Here is a 20,911-nt window from a genome sequence, read left to right as displayed (position 1 = left end):
CTAATCGGTAGTTACAAGTTCTTAGTTGAAAACCGATATTTGTAGTTTTTATTTGAGCCTCCCACCCGGCCCGGAAATAGAGAATCCAGCCCCCTTTTGATCCATTCATTTCAGTATTTGGTAAAAATAGTTCCAACATCTTATGCACTTTGCACTTTTGTAGCCTCTAACTTCCAACACTTTTCATCATTAACTCTTTCAACTCGGGCATTTTATCAACAAGCTCTGAGCCCACATACATGATAATGAAGCCCACAAATTCTTTAATGTTAGCCCAGTAACAAAAACTAACCCACAAGCGATATCTTAACTATATTATAAAACATATTAGATAATTCTTGAATTTTAAGAGGTACAAATTTTAAATCTTGATGTATAAATTACCAAAGCACGGATAAACAACCAATCTTTACCATAAATAAATGAACTGGAATAAGGAAAGTTATTATTGAATTTAATCGGGACAAAAAAAAACTATACGTCATTATTTAGGAGTTTTTTTATTTAATTCAAAATTTGAAATGAATCTCCTTATACATTACTTCATTATTAATCTTCTCACATATCCAAAAATGTTTAATGTCTACATATTTATATTTAAATCGTTGGTATTAAAGGTACTAACATAAATTCTGATCACAAATTGTGTTTAATTTGTTGCATAAACATGATACACAAATTTGTGCAAATATATCAGATGTTTTTATAAAGCTTAATAAGTTTTTAGTTCAAAATATTTTTTTTATGGTTTGCTTATTTTTACATATAGTGTTTATTCTATTAAATTCCATTTAAGTTGTAAACATGTTAATAGCTAATAACAAATGATTTTGTTCATTTCATCAAAACAAAATAACATTTTATTACTAAATCAAATGAATCATTTGATTTCTTTTCGTAATTCGATTGTAACATCTTTGTAAATTGAAAAAACTAATTTGAATGATAAATTATATCATTTTGAGATCAATATTATTAGCTGGCAATTTTTATTCTTATTTACAATAAAGGTTTGAATGACGTGCATTGATATACATATACATGATACTATATTATACTTTTAAACTAATATAAAACCTAAAAATACATATACATGTAAAATGAATATTCATTCATTAAAAAGTAAATATCATGCTTATTATACTATTTTTTTAATTACGCAATTGTAAAATAAATTTTGTAACTATTTCCACAACAATTTATATGCATATATACATCCTACTAATATCCAATTCAAATCAAGAATATCACCCCTCCGATTAGAGTAAATACTTAGGTTTACTACTATTTGGTTATTAATTTATACTTTTGAAAAGAATTTGGGATGTGAAAGAAAACTACTTTGCTAAATAAAAGAATCATGTCTGTAGAAAAGATTCTAACACTTAAAAGGGAACTATTTGCGAAAAAACAAACAAACAAACTATTAGTTCCCATCTTATTGAACATTAAAGTGCACAAATAAAATTTTTACGAGGGATTCAGTCGACCTTCAAAATTTGAATCCCGCTGCATTGTGTGGGCATATAACTAATGAATATATGTATATATATATATATATATATATATATATATATATATATATATATATATATTCATGTGTTTCTTAAATTTATTGTGTTAGAATGCATCAATAGAAATTTAGTAAATTAAATAATTATTTAATTAAATAAAGATATATATTAAATGATATTCATAACTGTATGTATATTTAATGATATCCATAATTATAATTCTTTTTTATTGAAACTAATTAAATCTGTCATTAATGTCAGCAATAACATTATTTCAGAATAAATTCGCATCTAGGTTTTCATGTATGGTTCATGTTTTGTTTGTGGACCGACTCACTTAAAATACAACAAAGTTGCATGTTCCATGTTCCATGTATGGGTTCAATCTTTTAGAATAAACTCTCATTCTGCTAGAATACACTCTCGTTCTCCATTTCCAGACAACTTTGTTGTATTTGAGTGACTGGGTCATTAAACAAAATACGAATCCATACATGAAAACCTAGATGTGAATTCATTTTGAAAGAATATTATTGCTGATATTAATGATAAATTTAATTAGTTTCCATAAAAAAAATTATAATCATGGATATCATTTAATATACATATAATTATGGAAATCATTTAATAATATCTTTATTTGATTAGATAATAATTTAGTTTTTACTAAATTATTATTGATGCATTTTAACACACAATAGATGTGAGAAACATTTGAATCGTCCCTCGTTTATATGTTAAAATACACGTTTGTTCATATTTTCAAAAATTAACTCGGATAGTCCTTATTTTGTTAAAAGTTGTACGGTTTATTCCTCGTTAGTTTAAATTTGCACGCTTCATCCCTTGCGAGATCTGAACAGACTATATTGCCCTTGTTTATTTTATGTTTGAATTTCTTTTGAATTGTTTATTTTTATACATTATAATATATAAAAAACGAACTTGCCCTTCACCATTACACGCCCTCACCCTTATTTAGCTAGATACCCTAACTCTTCCCTCTCGTTTCTCTATCTTCATCTCAAAATCTCACCTCCTCTGTGAAGTCAAAATTCGGCCACTGGAGTTGGATAATCCTGTTTTTACACTCCCACCACCCTTCACTTCTACCCTTACCTCACCCACCGGATCTGCATTCTTCCACCTTCCTATAATCCTACTCTTGTCATCATCTCCAACCACCCCAATTTGCATATTTTGGTTCCCAAATATGAAACCTGTAACCCAAATGGTTCTAGAAAACATGAAATAGATAGTGGGACGGGAAGAATATAGGCGGCAAAGGAGGCAAGACAATAACAAAACCGTTGCTGGTGGTGGTGGTTTTATTCACCCGATCCAGTTGGTAATATGTGGAGATTATGTGGTTACGTTCGAATCGACATCTGCGTTTCAAACCACCGTATAGGGTTTTAGACAGAGCTCCACCATCGTTCACAGATCGTCTCTTGTGCGCCACCATCGCCGTCTTCACTTGTGCACTGCCTAGGGTCGAAACCCTAGATTTGATGTAGTGGTCTTCTTTGAGAGAAAGAAAGATGAAGAGAAGAATGATGAGGATGCAAGTATGAGATCAGAATAGAAGAAACAAAAGACGAGAGTGAAACAGAGATTGAGGTTGGTCAATGCCTTGGAGTCGATCGCCACTGTTTGAAACCGAAGATGTCTGGTGATGGTCGATAATTGGATATGAGATGTATCGAAGAAGAAGAAGGGACCGACGGGAGGGGGACGCGTTATTAGATGTAGTGACTTTTTTCTTTATCAAAAGGAAATAATAATTATTTTTTATAATAAATAAATCAATTAATAATTAATAAATAACAAATAAATAGAAAAAAAATCAAAAAAGAAATAAATAAGGGCATACTTCTCTTTTTATGTGCGGATGGATGAAGTGTGGTAGTTTTAAACTAACCAGGAACGGTCTGAGTTAACTTTTTAAAATAGGTACCAAAGGTGCATTTTGGCATATGTACGAGGGGTGATTCGTATAAATTACTATATATATATATATATATATATATATATATATATATATATAATGACCTACACAAAATTGACCAAGTAAATGCTCTAAACATATAAGGACGATGCATTATAAAAATGAGATCGAAGAAATAACATCTTTCAACAACCCCTCCCTCAATCTCAATTTTGTAATGGATCTAACATTTTCAAACTTATAACAAAGATATATCTGTGATTGTCATGTTAAGGTCATATTTAAAATGTCACTAATTTGTTCTTCAAAAGAAGTTTTAACAACTTTAACAATCCTCAATGATACTTTTTTCTCCTACTAGACGTACATATATTTCAATGTGTTTTGTCCTTTCATAAAATACATTATTATGAGAGAGTTTTGTTGCATATCTATTATCATATGTGTTAAATGTGACTTGAGCGTTTGGAGCATTTAGATCATGTTCATGGAGCATTTGGAGCACTTGGAACTCAATGGAGCACTTGGGGTTCATGGAGCATGTGACAAAGGAACGGATCATCTGAGAAGGAATGGATCATCTGACAAAGTAACGGTGACAACCCGGAACTTCTATCCTGTACAATTGATCAGTATATCAATATTAAACTCGATTTTATCACCTTTTAACGCCGTTTAAGGGTTTGATCAAGCGTTCTAAGCCTCGTACAATCAAATTTTGGGTCCTAGGTCGAGTAATACCAAGTCATAGTTCAACATTCGGGCCATACACTCTCTCGGGAGGAGTGTACGGCCGTACACATGGGTGTGCGGCCGCACACCCACCCCTCAACCGTACACCCACCTCTATATAAAGGAGGAGACCCCTTCATTCACTCTTTTTCCCTTTTGGCTGCACACTACTTTCTCTCTCTAGGATCTTCACATAAGGACCCTCCAAAGGCTTCAAAAACGTAAGTAATCTATCATCTAGCTCGTTATACTTGAAAGACTCTTAATCTAAGCCCTAAATCATCAAGTTTTCATCTTGTTCAACACCCCTTTGAAGGTGTACGGCCGCACACCTCCATAAGGTGGTCGTACACACCTTAAAGACTCTCTAAGGTGAGAGTTTGGCCTCCATCTGCTAGTTGGACTTGGTATTAGCCTTGAAACACCTAAAAATCGACATTTTGGGCATGAATGAAGAGTGTACGGCCGCACACCCCTCTGTACGGCCGCACACTCCCTTGTACGACCGCACACACATCCTCTTGGCCATACACCCACTTTGATGCTCATTTTTGGCCTCAAACTTGCAATAACACTCAGTTTGGGACCTAGAACACTCATTAGATGCTTGTAGGACCTTAGAAACACCTCAAAACACTCCCCATCATGAGTGTACGGCCGTACACTCATGGGCCGTACACCCATGGCCGTACACACCCATAGGGTGGCCGTACACCTCCCTCGTTCGATCATATAAGGTCCCGACACTTAGTTCAAGCATTTCCAGGTCCTTAGGGTGGTTTCCCGTCATGTTTAGTCATGAAACACCCTAAATCTAACACGCATATGTGTTACCATATGTTAATAGGATCCACTTGCGTACGGAACACCAGTTGACACTCAGCATCCACACCGATCGTACGCTCGAATCCTACATCAAACTGTGAGTTCATACCCCTACGCTTTTTTTTTCCGAGTTTTTCATATTTTCAGGGGGGAATACAAGCAAAAGTACAAGGAAACTTGTGCTCAAGTTATTTTATTTTGCATAAAATAATTATATGTTCAGTATGTTTTTAACACAGAAAACAGTTTTACCAAACGATTAAGAAATCAACTCGTAGAAACAGTTTTCAAAACTAAAGCAAGGAACTTGTGAATCTTGTCATAAAATGTGATATTTTACAAAGGATTCATACAAAACATAAACAGGATTTTCGGTATTATTACATGCATATTGTTAGTCTAAAGTTGGGGACACGTCCTTGGTAACACTCCCACCGGATTCGAGAGTGTAGGACTAACACTTGTAACCAGAATCTCTTGTAGGGAGAGCGTGACTATTGTGTATAGATCTATACGGGACTGACTATCCCGCACCTCGCTGCTAGCTACAGTTGGACCGTCAGGTCTACGGGTGACAAAGTCATAAAAGATAACGGCCCCGTTACGTGCCATATCAAGTCTAAGTACGGTTATGACACTCACAACCTAGATAACAGAATTTACTTTTGTAATAATGAAACAAGTGAACTAACCTCAAAGTAATAACCGATTTGATTACTAGAGGGTATTAATATTACCCTTAGGATTTAGTTCCCACTTATTTATTAGTTATATATATATATATATATATATATATATATATATATATATATATATATATATATAATAAGGCTAATACATCTCACAGAGAGCAAACATGTTTTTTTTCAAGGAAACTACATCTAACGATACAAGTATGGTAGATACTTGTACACCTCAGACAAGAACAGATAACCAACTATCAACTTTTAAGGAAAATATAGGATTTTCCTGGGATAACTCAACCTTACATAAACAGGCTGTTAATCAAATAACAAAGGGATAATCAAACATCTTTCATAAGAAAATGTAGGATTTTCTTGGGAAACACTTTTCAAAGGATCAAAGAAACATTTCTTTCACCAGAACTAAACGCTTATGAACTCACCAGCTTTATGCTGATGTTTTAAAACTGCTTGTATTCTCAGGGTATTAGTAGATAGGTACTTCCAGGAGTTCGGAGAAGTTGGAGCGTCAGAGTCACGTCGTTACTATTTTACTTTTGCTATGAACAAAACTATGTATTAAACAATGTAAACCTTTTTCACATATGTATTCAATGTTTGGTTGTGTTTACTATGCTTGATATGATACAATTGTTGTGATACTACGCATGACGACCTCCGCCCCAGAACGTTTCCGCCGTTCCGGTTTTGGGGTGTGACAGATTGGTATCAGAGCCCTTGTTTATAGCGAACTAAGTATACCGAACCTTACATGGTATACAACTATAAATACTAAGGGGCCTAAGTGCTCTAAACTAAAAGTATACTTTCAAAAATACAAGTATTTTTATAAAAGTATATAAGTGTACCAGAGTATCAGAATCCATGTCGTAAGTAGACGAAACGAAAGTACTTGGATGTTGGACACTGCGGTTAAACCTGGACAGTTATGTAATCATGTCTAGGATCAATATAGCCTGATCAACTATATTCATTCGAGACATGACCAACATGTGCTTGGGAGTGACTATGGTGTTACAGCAAGTCTAAAACTTACCTAGATACTAGAGGAGTTCTAGAGCCAAACATAAGGATTAAAATACTATAGGAGCATTCTTCCACCTTCCTATAATCCTACTCTTGTCATCATCTCCAACCACCCCAATTTGCATATTTTGGTTCCCAAATATGAAACCTGTAACCCAAATGGTTCTAGAAAACATGAAATAGATAGTGGGACGGGAAGAATATAGGCGGCAAAGGAGGCAAGACAATAACAAAACCGTTGCTGGTGGTGGTGGTTTTATTCACCCGATCCAGTTGGTAATATGTGGAGATTATGTGGTTACGTTCGAATCGACATCTGCGTTTCAAACCACCGTCTGGGGTTTTAGACAGAGCTCCACCATCACCATCGTTCACAGATCGTCTCCTGTGCGCAACCATCGCCGTCTTCACTTGTGCACTGCCTAGGGTCGAAACCCTAGATTTGATGTAGTGGTCTTCTTTGAGAGAAAGAAAGATGAAGAGAAGAATGATGAGGATGCAAGTATGAGATCAGAATAGAAGAAACAAAAGACGAGAGTGAAACAGAGATTGAGGTTGGTCAATGCCTTGGAGTCGATCGCCACTGTTTGAAACCGAAGATGTCTGGTGATGGTCGATAATTGGATATGAGATGTATCGAAGAAGAAGAAGGGACCGACGGGAGGGGGACGCGTTATTAGATGTAGTGACTTTTTTCTTTATCAAAAGGAAATAATAATTATTTTTTATAATAAATAAATCAATTAATAATTAATAAATAACAAATAAATAGAAAAAAAATCAAAAAAGAAATAAATAAGGGCATACTTCTCTTTTTATGTGCGGATGGATGAAGTGTGGTAGTTTTAAACTAACCAGGAACGGTCTGAGTTAACTTTTTAAAATAGGTACCAAAGGTGCATTTTGGCATATGTACGAGGGGTGATTCGTATAAATTACTATATATATATATATATATATATATATATATATATATATATATATATATATATATATATATATATATATATATATATATATATATATATAATGACCTACACAAAATTGACCAAGTAAATGCTCTAAACATATAAGGACGATGCATTATAAAAATGAGATCGAAGAAATAACATCTTTCAACAACCCCTCCCTCAATCTCAATTTTGTAATGGATCTAACATTTTCAAACTTATAACAAAGATATATCTGTGATTGTCATGTTAAGGTCATATTTAAAATATCACTAATTTGTTCTTCAAAAGAAGTTTTAACAACTTTAACAATCCTCAATGATACTTTTTTCTCCTACTAGACGTACATATATTTCAATGTGTTTTGTCCTTTCATAAAATACATTATTATGAGAGAGTTTTGTTGCATATCTATTATCATATGTGTTAAATGTGACTTGAGCGTTTGGAGCATTTAGATCATGTTTATGGAGCATTTGGAGCACTTGGAACTCAATGGAGCACTTGGGGTTCATGGAGCATGTGACAAAGGAACGGATCATCTGAGAAAGGAATGGATCATCTGACAAAGTAACGGTGACAACCCGGAACTTCTATCCTGTACAATTGATCAGTATATCAATATTAAACTCGATTTTATCACCTTTTAACGCCGTTTAAGGGTTTGATCAAGCGTTCTAAGCCTCGTACAATCAAATTTTGGGTCCTAGGTCGAGTAATACCAAGTCATAGTTCAACATTCGGGCCATACACTCTCTCGGGAGGAGTGTACGGCCGTACACATGGGTGTGCGGCCGCACACCCACCCCTCAACCGTACACCCACCTCTATATAAAGGAGGAGACCCCTTCATTCACTCTTTTTCCCTTTTGGCTGCACACTACTTTCTCTCTCTAGGATCTTCACATAAGGACCCTCCAAAGGCTTCAAAAACGTAAGTAATCTATCATCTAGCTCGTTATACTTGAAAGACTCTTAATCTAAGCCCTAAATCATCAAGTTTTCATCTTGTTCAACACCCCTTTGAAGGTGTACGGCCGCACACCTCCATAAGGTGGTCGTACACACCTTAAAGACTCTCTAAGGTGAGAGTTTGGCCTCCATCTGCTAGTTGGACTTGGTATTAGCCTTGAAACACCTAAAAATCGACATTTTGGGCATGAATGAAGAGTGTACGGCCGCACACCCCTCTGTACGGCCGCACACTCCCTTGTACGACCGCACACACATCCTCTTGGCCATACACCCACTTTGATGCTCATTTTTGGCCTCAAACTTGCAATAACACTCAGTTTGGGACCTAGAACACTCATTAGATGCTTGTAGGACCTTAGAAACACCTCAAAACACTCCCCATCATGAGTGTACGGCCGTACACTCATGGGCCGTACACCCATGGCCGTACACACCCATAGGGTGGCCGTACACCTCCCTCGTTCGATCATATAAGGTCCCGACACTTAGTTCAAGCATTTCCAGGTCCTTAGGGTGGTTTCCCGTCATGTTTAGTCATGAAACACCCTAAATCTAACACGCATATGTGTTACCATATGTTAATAGGATCCACTTGCGTACGGAACACCAGTTGACACTCAGCATCCACACCGATCGTACGCTCGAATCCTACATCAAACTGTGAGTTCATACCCCTACGCTTTTTTTTTCCGAGTTTTTCATATTTTCAGGGGGGAATACAAGCAAAAGTACAAGGAAACTTGTGCTCAAGTTATTTTATTTTGCATAAAATAATTATATGTTCAGTATGTTTTTAACACAAAAAAACAGTTTTACCAAACGATTAAGAAATCAACTCGTAGAAACAGTTTTCAAAACTAAAGCAAGGAACTTGTGAATCTTGTCATAAAATGTGATATTTTACAAAGGATTCATACAAAACATAAACAGGATTTTCGGTATTATTACATGCATATTGTTAGTCTAAAGTTGGGGACACGTCCTTGGTAACACTCCCACCGGATTCGAGAGTGTAGGACTAACACTTGTAACCAGAATCTCTTGTAGGGAGAGCGTGACTATTGTGTATAGATCTATACGGGACTGACTATCCCGCACCTCGCTGCTAGCTACAGTTGGACCGTCAGGTCTACGGGTGACAAAGTCATAAAAGATAACGGCCCCGTTACGTGCCATATCAAGTCTAAGTACGGTTATGACACTCACAACCTAGATAACAGAATTTACTTTTGTAATAATGAAACAAGTGAACTAACCTCAAAGTAATAACCGATTTGATTACTAGAGGGTATTAATATTACCCTTAGGATTTAGTTCCCACTTATTTATTAGTTATATATATATATATATATATATATATATATATATAATAAGGCTAATACATCTCACAGAGAGCAAACATGTTTTTTTTCAAGGAAACTACATCTAACGATACAAGTATGGTAGATACTTGTACACCTCAGACAAGAACAGATAACCAACTATCAACTTTTAAGGAAAATATAGGATTTTCCTGGGATAACTCAACCTTACATAAACAGGCTGTTAATCAAATAACAAAGGGATAATCAAACATCTTTCATAAGAAAATGTAGGATTTTCTTGGGAAACACTTTTCAAAGGATCAAAGAAACATTTCTTTCACCAGAACTAAACGCTTATGAACTCACCAGCTTTATGCTGATGTTTTAAAACTGCTTGTATTCTCAGGGTATTAGTAGATAGGTACTTCCAGGAGTTCGGAGAAGTTGGAGCGTCAGAGTCACGTCGTTACTATTTTACTTTTGCTATGAACAAAACTATGTATTAAACAATGTAAACCTTTTTCACATATGTATTCAATGTTTGGTTGTGTTTACTATGCTTGATATGATACAATTGTTGTGATACTACGCATGACGACCTCCGCCCCAGAACGTTTCCGCCGTTCCGGTTTTGGGGTGTGACAGATTGGTATCAGAGCCCTTGTTTATAGCGAACTAAGTATACCGAACCTTACATGGTATACAACTATAAATACTAAGGGGCCTAAGTGCTCTAAACTAAAAGTATACTTTCAAAAATACAAGTATTTTTATAAAAGTATATAAGTGTACCAGAGTATCAGAATCCATGTCGTAAGTAGACGAAACGAAAGTACTTGGATGTTGGACACTGCTGTTAAACCTGGACAGTTATGTAATCATGTCTAGGATCAATATAGCCTGATCAACTATATTCATTCGAGACATGACCAACATGTGCTTGGGAGTGACTATGGTGTTACAGCAAGTCTAAAACTTACCTAGATACTAGAGGAGTTCTAGAGCCAAACATAAGGATTAAAATACTATAGGAGCATTCTTCCACCTTCCTATAATCCTACTCTTGTCATCATCTCCAACCACCCCAATTTGCATATTTTGGTTCCCAAATATGAAACCTGTAACCCAAATGGTTCTAGAAAACATGAAATAGATAGTGGGACGGGAAGAATATAGGCGGCAATGGAGGCAAGACAATAACAAAACCGTTGCTGGTGGTGGTGGTTTTATTCACCCGATCCAGTTGGTAATATGTGGAGATTATGTGGTTACGTTCGAATCGACATCTGCGTTTCAAACCACCGTCTGGGGTTTTAGACAGAGCTCCACCATCACCATCGTTCACAGATCGTCTCCTGTGCGCCACCATCGCCGTCTTCACTTGTGCACTGCCTAGGGTCGAAACCCTAGATTTGATGTAGTGGTCTTCTTTGAGAGAAAGAAAGATGAAGAGAAGAATGATGAGGATGCAAGTATGAGATCAGAATAGAAGAAACAAAAGACGAGAGTGAAACAGAGATTGAGGTTGGTCAATGCCTTGGAGTCGATCGCCACTGTTTGAAACCGAAGATGTCTGGTGATGGTCGATAATTGGATATGAGATGTATCGAAGAAGAAGAAGGGACCGACGGGAGGGGGACGCGTTATTAGATGTAGTGACTTTTTTCTTTATCAAAAGGAAATAATAATTATTTTTTATAATAAATAAATCAATTAATAATTAATAAATAACAAATAAATAGAAAAAAAATCAAAAAAGAAATAAATAAGGGCATACTTCTCTTTTTATGTGCGGATGGATGAAGTGTGGTAGTTTTAAACTAACCAGGAACGGTCTGAGTTAACTTTTTAAAATAGGTACCAAAGGTGCATTTTGGCATATGTACGAGGGGTGATTCGTATAAATTACTATATATATATATATATATATATATATATATATATATATATATATATATATATATATATATATAATGACCTACACAAAATTGACCAAGTAAACGCTCTAAACATATAAGGACGATGCATTATAAAAATGAGATCGAAGAAATAACATCTTTCAACAACCCCTCCCTCAATCTCAATTTTGTAATGGATCTAAAATTTTCAAACTTATAACAAAGATATATTTGTGATTGTCATGTTAAGGTCATATTTAAAATGTCACTAATTTGTTCTTCAAAAGAAGTTTTAACAACTTTAACAATCCTCAATGATACTTTTTTCTCCTACTAGACGTACATATATTTCAATGTGTTTTGTCCTTTCATAAAATACATTATTATGAGAGAGTTTTGTTGCATATCTATTATCATATGTGTTAAATGTGACTTGAGCGTTTGGAGCATTTAGATCATGTTCATGGAGCATTTGGAGCACTTGGAACTCAATGGAGCACTTGGGGTTCATGGAGCATGTGACAAAGGAACGGATCATCTGAAAAGGAATGGATCATCTGACAAAGTAACGGTGACAACCCGGAACTTCTATCCTGTACAATTGATCAGTATATCAATATTAAACTCGATTTTATCACCTTTTAACGCCGTTTAAGGGTTTGATCAAGCGTTCTAAGCCTCGTACAATCAAATTTTGGGTCCTAGGTCGAGTAATACCAAGTCATAGTTCAACATTCGGGCCATACACTCTCTCGGGAGGAGTGTACGGCCGTACACATGGGTGTGCGGCCGCACACCCACCCCTCAACCGTACACCCACCTCTATATAAAGGAGGAGACCCCTTCATTCACTCTTTTTCCCTTTTGGCTGCACACTACTTTCTCTCTCTAGGATCTTCACATAAGGACCCTCCAAAGGCTTCAAAAACGTAAGTAATCTATCATCTAGCTCGTTATACTTGAAAGACTCTTAATCTAAGCCCTAAATCATCAAGTTTTCATCTTGTTCAACACCCCTTTGAAGGTGTACGGCCGCACACCTCCATAAGGTGGTCGTACACACCTTAAAGACTCTCTAAGGTGAGAGTTTGGCCTCCATCTGCTAGTTGGACTTGGTATTAGCCTTGAAACACCTAAAAATCGACATTTTGGGCATGAATGAAGAGTATACGGCCGCACACCCCTCTGTACGGCCGCACACTCCCTTGTACGACCGCACACACATCCTCTTGGCCATACACCCACTTTGATGCTCATTTTTGGCCTCAAACTTGCAATAACACTCAGTTTGGGACCTAGAACACTCATTAGATGCTTGTAGGACCTTAGAAACACCTCAAAACACTCCCCATCATGAGTGTACGGCCGTACACTCATGGGTCGTACACCCATGGCCGTACACACCCATAGGGTGGCCGTACACCTCCCTCGTTCGATCATATAAGGTCCCGACACTTAGTTCAAGCATTTCCAGGTCCTTAGGGTGGTTTCCCGTCATGTTTAGTCATGAAACACCCTAAATCTAACACGCATATGTGTTACCATATGTTAATAGGATCCACTTGCGTACGAAACACCAGTTGACACTCAGCATCCACACCGATCGTACGCTCGAATCCTACATCAAACTGTGAGTTCATACCCCTACGCTTTTTTTTTTCTGAGTTTTTCATATTTTCAGGGGGGAATACAAGCAAAAGTACAAGGAAACTTGTGCTCAAGTTATTTTATTTTGCATAAAATAATTATATGTTCAGTATGTTTTTAACACAGAAAACAGTTTTACCAAACGATTAAGAAATCAACTCGTAGAAACAGTTTTCAAAACTAAAGCAAGGAACTTGTGAATCTTGTCATAAAATGTGATATTTTACAAAGGATTCATACAAAACATAAACAGGATTTTCGGTATTATTACATGCATATTGTTAGTCTAAAGTTGGGGACACGTCCTTGGTAACACTCCCACCGGATTCGAGAGTGTAGGACTAACACTTGTAACCAGAATCTCTTGTAGGGAGAGCGTGACTATTGTGTATAGATCTATACGGGACTGACTATCCCGCACATCGCTGCTAGCTACAGTTGGACCGTCAGGTCTACGGGTGACAAAGTCATAAAAGATAACGGCCCCGTTACGTGCCATATCAAGTCTAAGTACGGTTATGACACTCACAACCTAGATAACAGAATTTACTTTTGTAATAATGAAACAAGTGAACTAACCTCAAAGTAATAACCGATTTGATTACTAGAGGGTATTAATATTACCCTTAGGATTTAGTTCCCACTTATTTATTAGTTATATATATATATATATATATATATATATATATATATATATATATATATATATATATATATATAATAAGGCTAATACATCTCACAGAGAGCAAACATGTTTTTTTTCAAGGAAACTACATCTAACGATACAAGTATGGTAGATACTTGTACACCTCAGACAAGAACAGATAACCAACTATCAACTTTTAAGGAAAATATAGGATTTTCCTGGGATAACTCAACCTTACATAAATAGGCTGTTAATCAAATAACAAAGGGATAATCAAACATCTTTCATAAGAAAATGTAGGATTTTCTTGGGAAACACTTTTCAAATGATCAAAGAAACATTTCTTTCACCAGAACTAAACGCTTATGAACTCACCAGCTTTATGCTGATGTTTTAAAACTGCTTGTATTCTCAGGGTATTAGTAGATAGGTACTTCCAGGAGTTCGGAGAAGTTGGAGCGTCAGAGTCACGTCGTTACTATTTTACTTTTGCTATGAACAAAACTATGTATTAAACAATGTAAACCTTTTTCACATATGTATTCAATGTTTGGTTGTGTTTACTATGCTTGATATGATACAATTGTTGTGATACTACGCATGACGACCTCCGCCCCAGAACGTTTCCGCCGTTCCGGTTTTGGGGTGTGACAGATTGGTATCAGAGCCCTTGTTTATAGCGAACTAAGTATACCGAACCTTACATGGTATACAACTATAAATACTAAGGGGCCTAAGTGCTCTAAACTAAAAGTATACTTTCAAAAATACAAGTATTTTTATAAAAGTATATAAGTGTACCCGAGTATCAGAATCCATGTCGTAAGTAGACGAAACGAAAGTACTTGGATGTTGGACACTGCGGTTAAACCTGGACAGTTATGTAATCATGTCTAGGATCAATATAGCCTGATCAACTATATTCATTCGAGACATGACCAACATGTGCTTGGGAGTGACTATGGTGTTACAGCAAGTCTAAAACTTACCTAGATACTAGAGGAGTTCTAGAGCCAAACATAAGGATTAAAATACTATAGGAGCATTCTTCCACCTTCCTATAATCCTACTCTTGTCATCATCTCCAACCACCCCAATTTGCATATTTTGGTTCCCAAATATGAAACCTGTAACCCAAATGGTTCTAGAAAACATGAAATAGATAGTGGGACGGGAAGAATATAGGCGGCAAAGGAGGCAAGACAATAACAAAACCGTTGCTGGTGGTGGTGGTTTTATTCACCCGATCCAGTTGGTAATATGTGGAGATTATGTGGTTACGTTCGAATCGACATCTGCGTTTCAAACCACCGTCTGGGGTTTTAGACAGAGCTCCACCATCACCATCGTTCACAGATCGTCTCCTGTGCGCCACCATCGCCGTCTTCACTTGTGCACTGCCTAGGGTCGAAACCCTAGATTTGATGTAGTGGTCTTCTTTGAGAGAAAGAAAGATGAAGAGAAGAATGATGAGGATGCAAGTATGAGATCAGAATAGAAGAAACAAAAGACGAGAGTGAAACAGAGATTGAGGTTGGTCAATGCCTTGGAGTCGATCGCCACTGTTTGAAACCGAAGATGTCTGGTGATGGTCGATAATTGGATATGAGATGTATCGAAGAAGAAGAAGGGACCGACGGGAGGGGGACGCGTTATTAGATGTAGTGACTTTTTTCTTTATCAAAAGGAAATAATAATTATTTTTTATAATAAATAAATCAATTAATAATTAATAAATAACAAATAAATAGAAAAAAAATCAAAAAAGAAATAAATAAGGGCATACTTCTCTTTTTATGTGCGGATGGATGAAGTGTGGTAGTTTTAAACTAACCAGGAACGGTCTGAGTTAACTTTTTAAAATAGGTACCAAAGGTGCATTTTGGCATATGTACGAGGGGTGATTCGTATAAATTACTATATATATATATATATATATATATATATATATATATATATATATATATATATATATATATATATATATATATATATATATATATATATATATATATATAATGACCTACACAAAATTGACCAAGTAAACGCTCTAAACATATAAGGACGATGCATTATAAAAATGAGATCGAAGAAATAACATCTTTCAACAACCCCTCCCTCAATCTCAATTTTGTAATGGATCTAAAATTTTCAAACTTATAACAAAGATATATTTGTGATTGTCATGTTAAGGTCATATTTAAAATGTCACTAATTTGTTCTTCAAAAGAAGTTTTAACAACTTTAACAATCCTCAATGATACTTTTTTCTCCTACTAGACGTACATATATTTCAATGTGTTTTGTCCTTTCATAAAATACATTATTATGAGAGAGTTTTGTTGCATATCTATTATCATATGTGTTAAATGTGACTTGAGCGTTTGGAGCATTTAGATCATGTTCATGGAGCATTTGGAGCACTTGGAACTCAATGGAGCACTTGGGGTTCATGGAGCATGTGACAAAGGAACGGATCATCTGAGAAAGGAATGGATCATCTGACAAAGTAACGGTGACAACCCGGAACTTCTATCCTGTACAATTGATCAGTATATCAATATTAAACTCGATTTTATCACCTTTTAACGCCGTTTAAGGGTTTGATCAAGCGTTCTAAGCCTCGTACAATCAAATTTTGGGTCCTAGGTCGAGTAATACCAAGTCATAGTTCAACATTCGGGCCATACACTCTCTCGGGAGGAGTGTACGGCCGTACACATGGGTGTGCGGCCGCACACCCACCCCTCAACCGTACACCCACCTCTATATAAAGGAGGAGACCCCTTCATTCACTCTTTTTCCCTTTTGGCTGCACACTACTTTCTCTCTCTAGGATCTTCACATAAGGACCCTCCAAACGCTTCAAAAACGTAAGTAATCTATCATCTAGCTCGTTATACTTGAAAGACTCTTAATCTAAGCCCTAAATCATCAAGTTTTCATCTTGTTCAACACCCCTTTGAAGGTGTACGGCCGCACACCTCCATAAGGTGGTCGTACACACCTTAAAGACTCTCTAAGGTGAGAGTTTGGCCTCCATCTGCTAGTTGGACTTGGTATTAGCCTTGAAACACCTAAAAATCGACATTTTGGGCATGAATGAAGAGTGTACGGCCGCACACCCCTCTGTACGGCCGCACACTCCCTTGTACGACCGCACACACATCCTCTTGGCCATACACCCACTTTGATGCTCATTTTTGGCCTCAAACTTGCAATAACACTCAGTTTGGGACCTAGAACACTCATTAGATGCTTGTAGGACCTTAGAAACACCTCAAAACACTCCCCATCATGAGTGTACGGCCGTACACTCATGGGCCATACACCCATGGCCGTACACACCCATAGGGTGGCCGTACACCTCCCTCGTTCGATCATATAAGGTCCCGACACTTAGTTCAAGCATTTCCAGGTCCTTAGGGTGGTTTCCCGTCATGTTTAGTCATGAAACACCCTAAATCTAACACGCATATGTGTTACCATATGTTAATAGGATCCACTTGCGTACGAAACACCAGTTGACACTCAGCATCCACACCGATCGTACGCTCGAATCCTACATCAAACTGTTAGTTCATACCCCTACGCTTTTTTTTCCGAGTTTTTCATATTTTCAGGGGGGAATACAAGCAAAAGTACAAGGAAACTTGTGCTCAAGTTATTTTATTTTGCATAAAATAATTATATGTTCAGTATGTTTTTAACACAGAAAACAGTTTTACCAAACGATTAAGAAATCAACTCGTAGAAACAGTTTTCAAAACTAAAGCAAGGAACTTGTGAATCTTGTCATAAAATGTGATATTTTACAAAGGATTCATACAAAACATAAACAGGATTTTCGGTATTATTACATGCATATTGTTAGTCTAAAGTTGGGGACACGTCCTTGGTAACACTCCCACCGGATTCGAGAGTGTAGGACTAACACTTGTAACCAGAATCTCTTGAAGGGAGAGCGTGACTATTGTGTATAGATCTATACGGGACTGACTATCCCGCACCTCGCTGCTAGCTACAGTTGGACCGTCAGGTCTACGGGTGACAAAGTCATAAAAGATAACGGCCCCGTTACGTGCCATATCAAGTCTAAGTACGGTTATGACACTCACAACCTAGATAACAGAATTTACTTTTGTAATAATGAAACAAGTGAACTAACCTCAAAGTAATAACCGATTTGATTACTAGAGGGTATTAATATTACCCTTAGGATTTAGTTCCCACTTATTTATTAGTTATATATATATATATATATATATATATATATATATATATAATAAGGCTAATACATCTCACAGAGAGCAAACATGTTTTTTTTCAAGGAAACTACATATAACGATACAAGTATGGTAGATACTTGTACACCTCAGACAAGAACAGATAACCAACTATCAACTTTTAAGGAAAATATAGGATTTTCCTGGGATAACTCAACCTTACATAAACAGGCTGTTAATCAAATAACAAAGGGATAATCAAACATCTTTCATAAGAAAATGTAGGATTTTCTTGGGAAACACTTTTCAAAGGATCAAAGAAACATTTCTTTCACCAGAACTAAACGCTTATGAACTCACCAGCTTTATGCTGATGTTTTAAAACTGCTTGTATTCTCAGGGTATTAGTAGATAGGTACTTCCAGGAGTTCGGAGAAGTTGGAGCGTCAGATTCACGTCGTTACTATTTTACTTTTGCTATGAACAAAACTATGTATTAAACAATGTAAACCTTTTTCACATATGTATTCAATGTCTGGTTGTGTTTACTATGCTTGATATGATACAATTGTTGTGATACTACGCATGACGACCTCCGCCCCAGAACGTTTCCGCCGTTCCGGTTTTGGGGTGTGACAGATTGGTATCAGAGCCCTTGTTTATAGCGAACTAAGTATACCGAACCTTACATGGTATACAACTATAAATACTAAGGGGCCTAAGTGCTCTAAACTAAAAGTATACTTTCAAAAATACAAGTATTTTTATAAAAGTATATAAGTGTACCCGAGTATCAGAATCCATGTCGTAAGTAGACGAAACGAAAGTATTTGGATGTTGGACACTGCGGTTAAACCTGGACAGTTATGTAATCATGTCTAGGATCAATATAGCCTGATCAACTATATTCATTCGAGACATGACCAACATGTGCTTGGGAGTGACTATGGTGTTACAGCAAGTCTAAAACTTACCTAGATACTAGAGGAGTTCTAGAGCCAAACATAAGGATTAAAATACTATAGGAGTATTTTAGGATGCTATAACGACTAAGCCGAAAACTTACCCAAGGATCCATCCTTCAAGAATCAAGCATGTAGCCATGATACATTGGAAGTATTATTAGATTCGATGCCTATTAAATATTCCTTTACCATCACTGCGCATAGATAGCATGGCTGGATTCCATCTCCCTGGCGACCCGTACTTTCCCAACCAAGGAGATGACGGATGGATCGAGCCAGAGCTAGAAGGAAACCATGAAATTCCTCTGGACGATGACTTTGCCGAATCATTCCCTAAAGAGACTGACTCGGAACCCGAAGTCGAGAACCTACCTCAAGTGACCCCAATACCAGATCCTAACCCTCAAGTTGGATTCCAAGGTCCAAAGCTCATGTGGGTCAGGAGTTTGAATAGGTGGAGCCACGAGCAAGACCAACCCCTCCCATACGACGGAAACCGCAACTTCTACGATTTAAACGGGGGAGGCCCCGCAGACAGGGCCCTTCCAATCCTGACACGCCGAGTAGCTCGCAATGTGGAGCTAGGTATGGCAACCCTTCAGCGAGCAGTGGAGCTCGAAGCTGATTCGGACACCAGCACGGACCGCATCCGTCGCTTCGAGATTGCTCATGCGAGGGCCGCAAGGAACAATGAAGCTCTGCAGCGAGAGTTAACTACAACCCGAGCCGAGGGCATAGAGCTCCGAGCCCATCAGTCAGAGTACGAGAGACGCCTGCATGACGTGGAGCGTCAGCTGGCCGAATTAAGGTTTCACCTGAGGAGTGCCCGTCGCCAATAGAGGAATACCTTCCTCATTCTTCCTTTTTGGTCTAAGGAATAACTTTCATATCCATGTTCTGAGTAGCTCTTTTCCGTAAACATCTTTGTCTTTCATATCGTCAAAATTTTCTCTTTGTTATTAGGACTTAGACCTATTGTTAGGTCATGAGTTCCGAAATATGTAATCTCAGTTTCAGTTATGACGGCAACAATTGTATTTCAGTTAAAGCATGTATCATAGGATGTGCTCATACCTTAGACGATCATTCCTTTTCCCCATCGATTTCATATCAGTCTCCATGAAAAGCTTCAATGTCCTAATCGGCATAGGACAAATGAGTTCCCCATCTCGCCGATGTCCTTTGCTTCGAGAAAAGCGATTCGTCTCAATCTTCCCTCTGACAAAGTCCTCACTGGTTATAGTTATAAAATTTGTTCGAACCTTCGTATCATTTACCGCGCCAAAGCCCAGAAGTGTCTGCGAAAGGGATGCCATGCATTCCTGGCTCATGTTGTCAATGAGACGCAAGAAGTTAAAGACCTCGAGAGCATCTTCGAAGTCTGCAACTTTCCCGATGTCTTCCCCAAAGACATTCCAGTGATTTCTTCCGAGTGACAAGTTGAATCCCGTATCGACTTGATCCTCGGAACTACCCTTATAGCCAAATCTCCATATCGTCAAGAGCCGACGAAAATGTGAGAGTTACTCAGCCAGCCCGATGAGCTGAGCA

This window comes from Lactuca virosa, chromosome 1 (assembly GCF_052849685.1).
Source record: "Lactuca virosa cultivar CGN04683 chromosome 1, Lactuca_virosa_CGN04683_v6, whole genome shotgun sequence".
Taxonomy (NCBI): domain Eukaryota; kingdom Viridiplantae; phylum Streptophyta; class Magnoliopsida; order Asterales; family Asteraceae; genus Lactuca; species Lactuca virosa.
Note: the sequence above shows the minus strand (reverse complement) of the source record.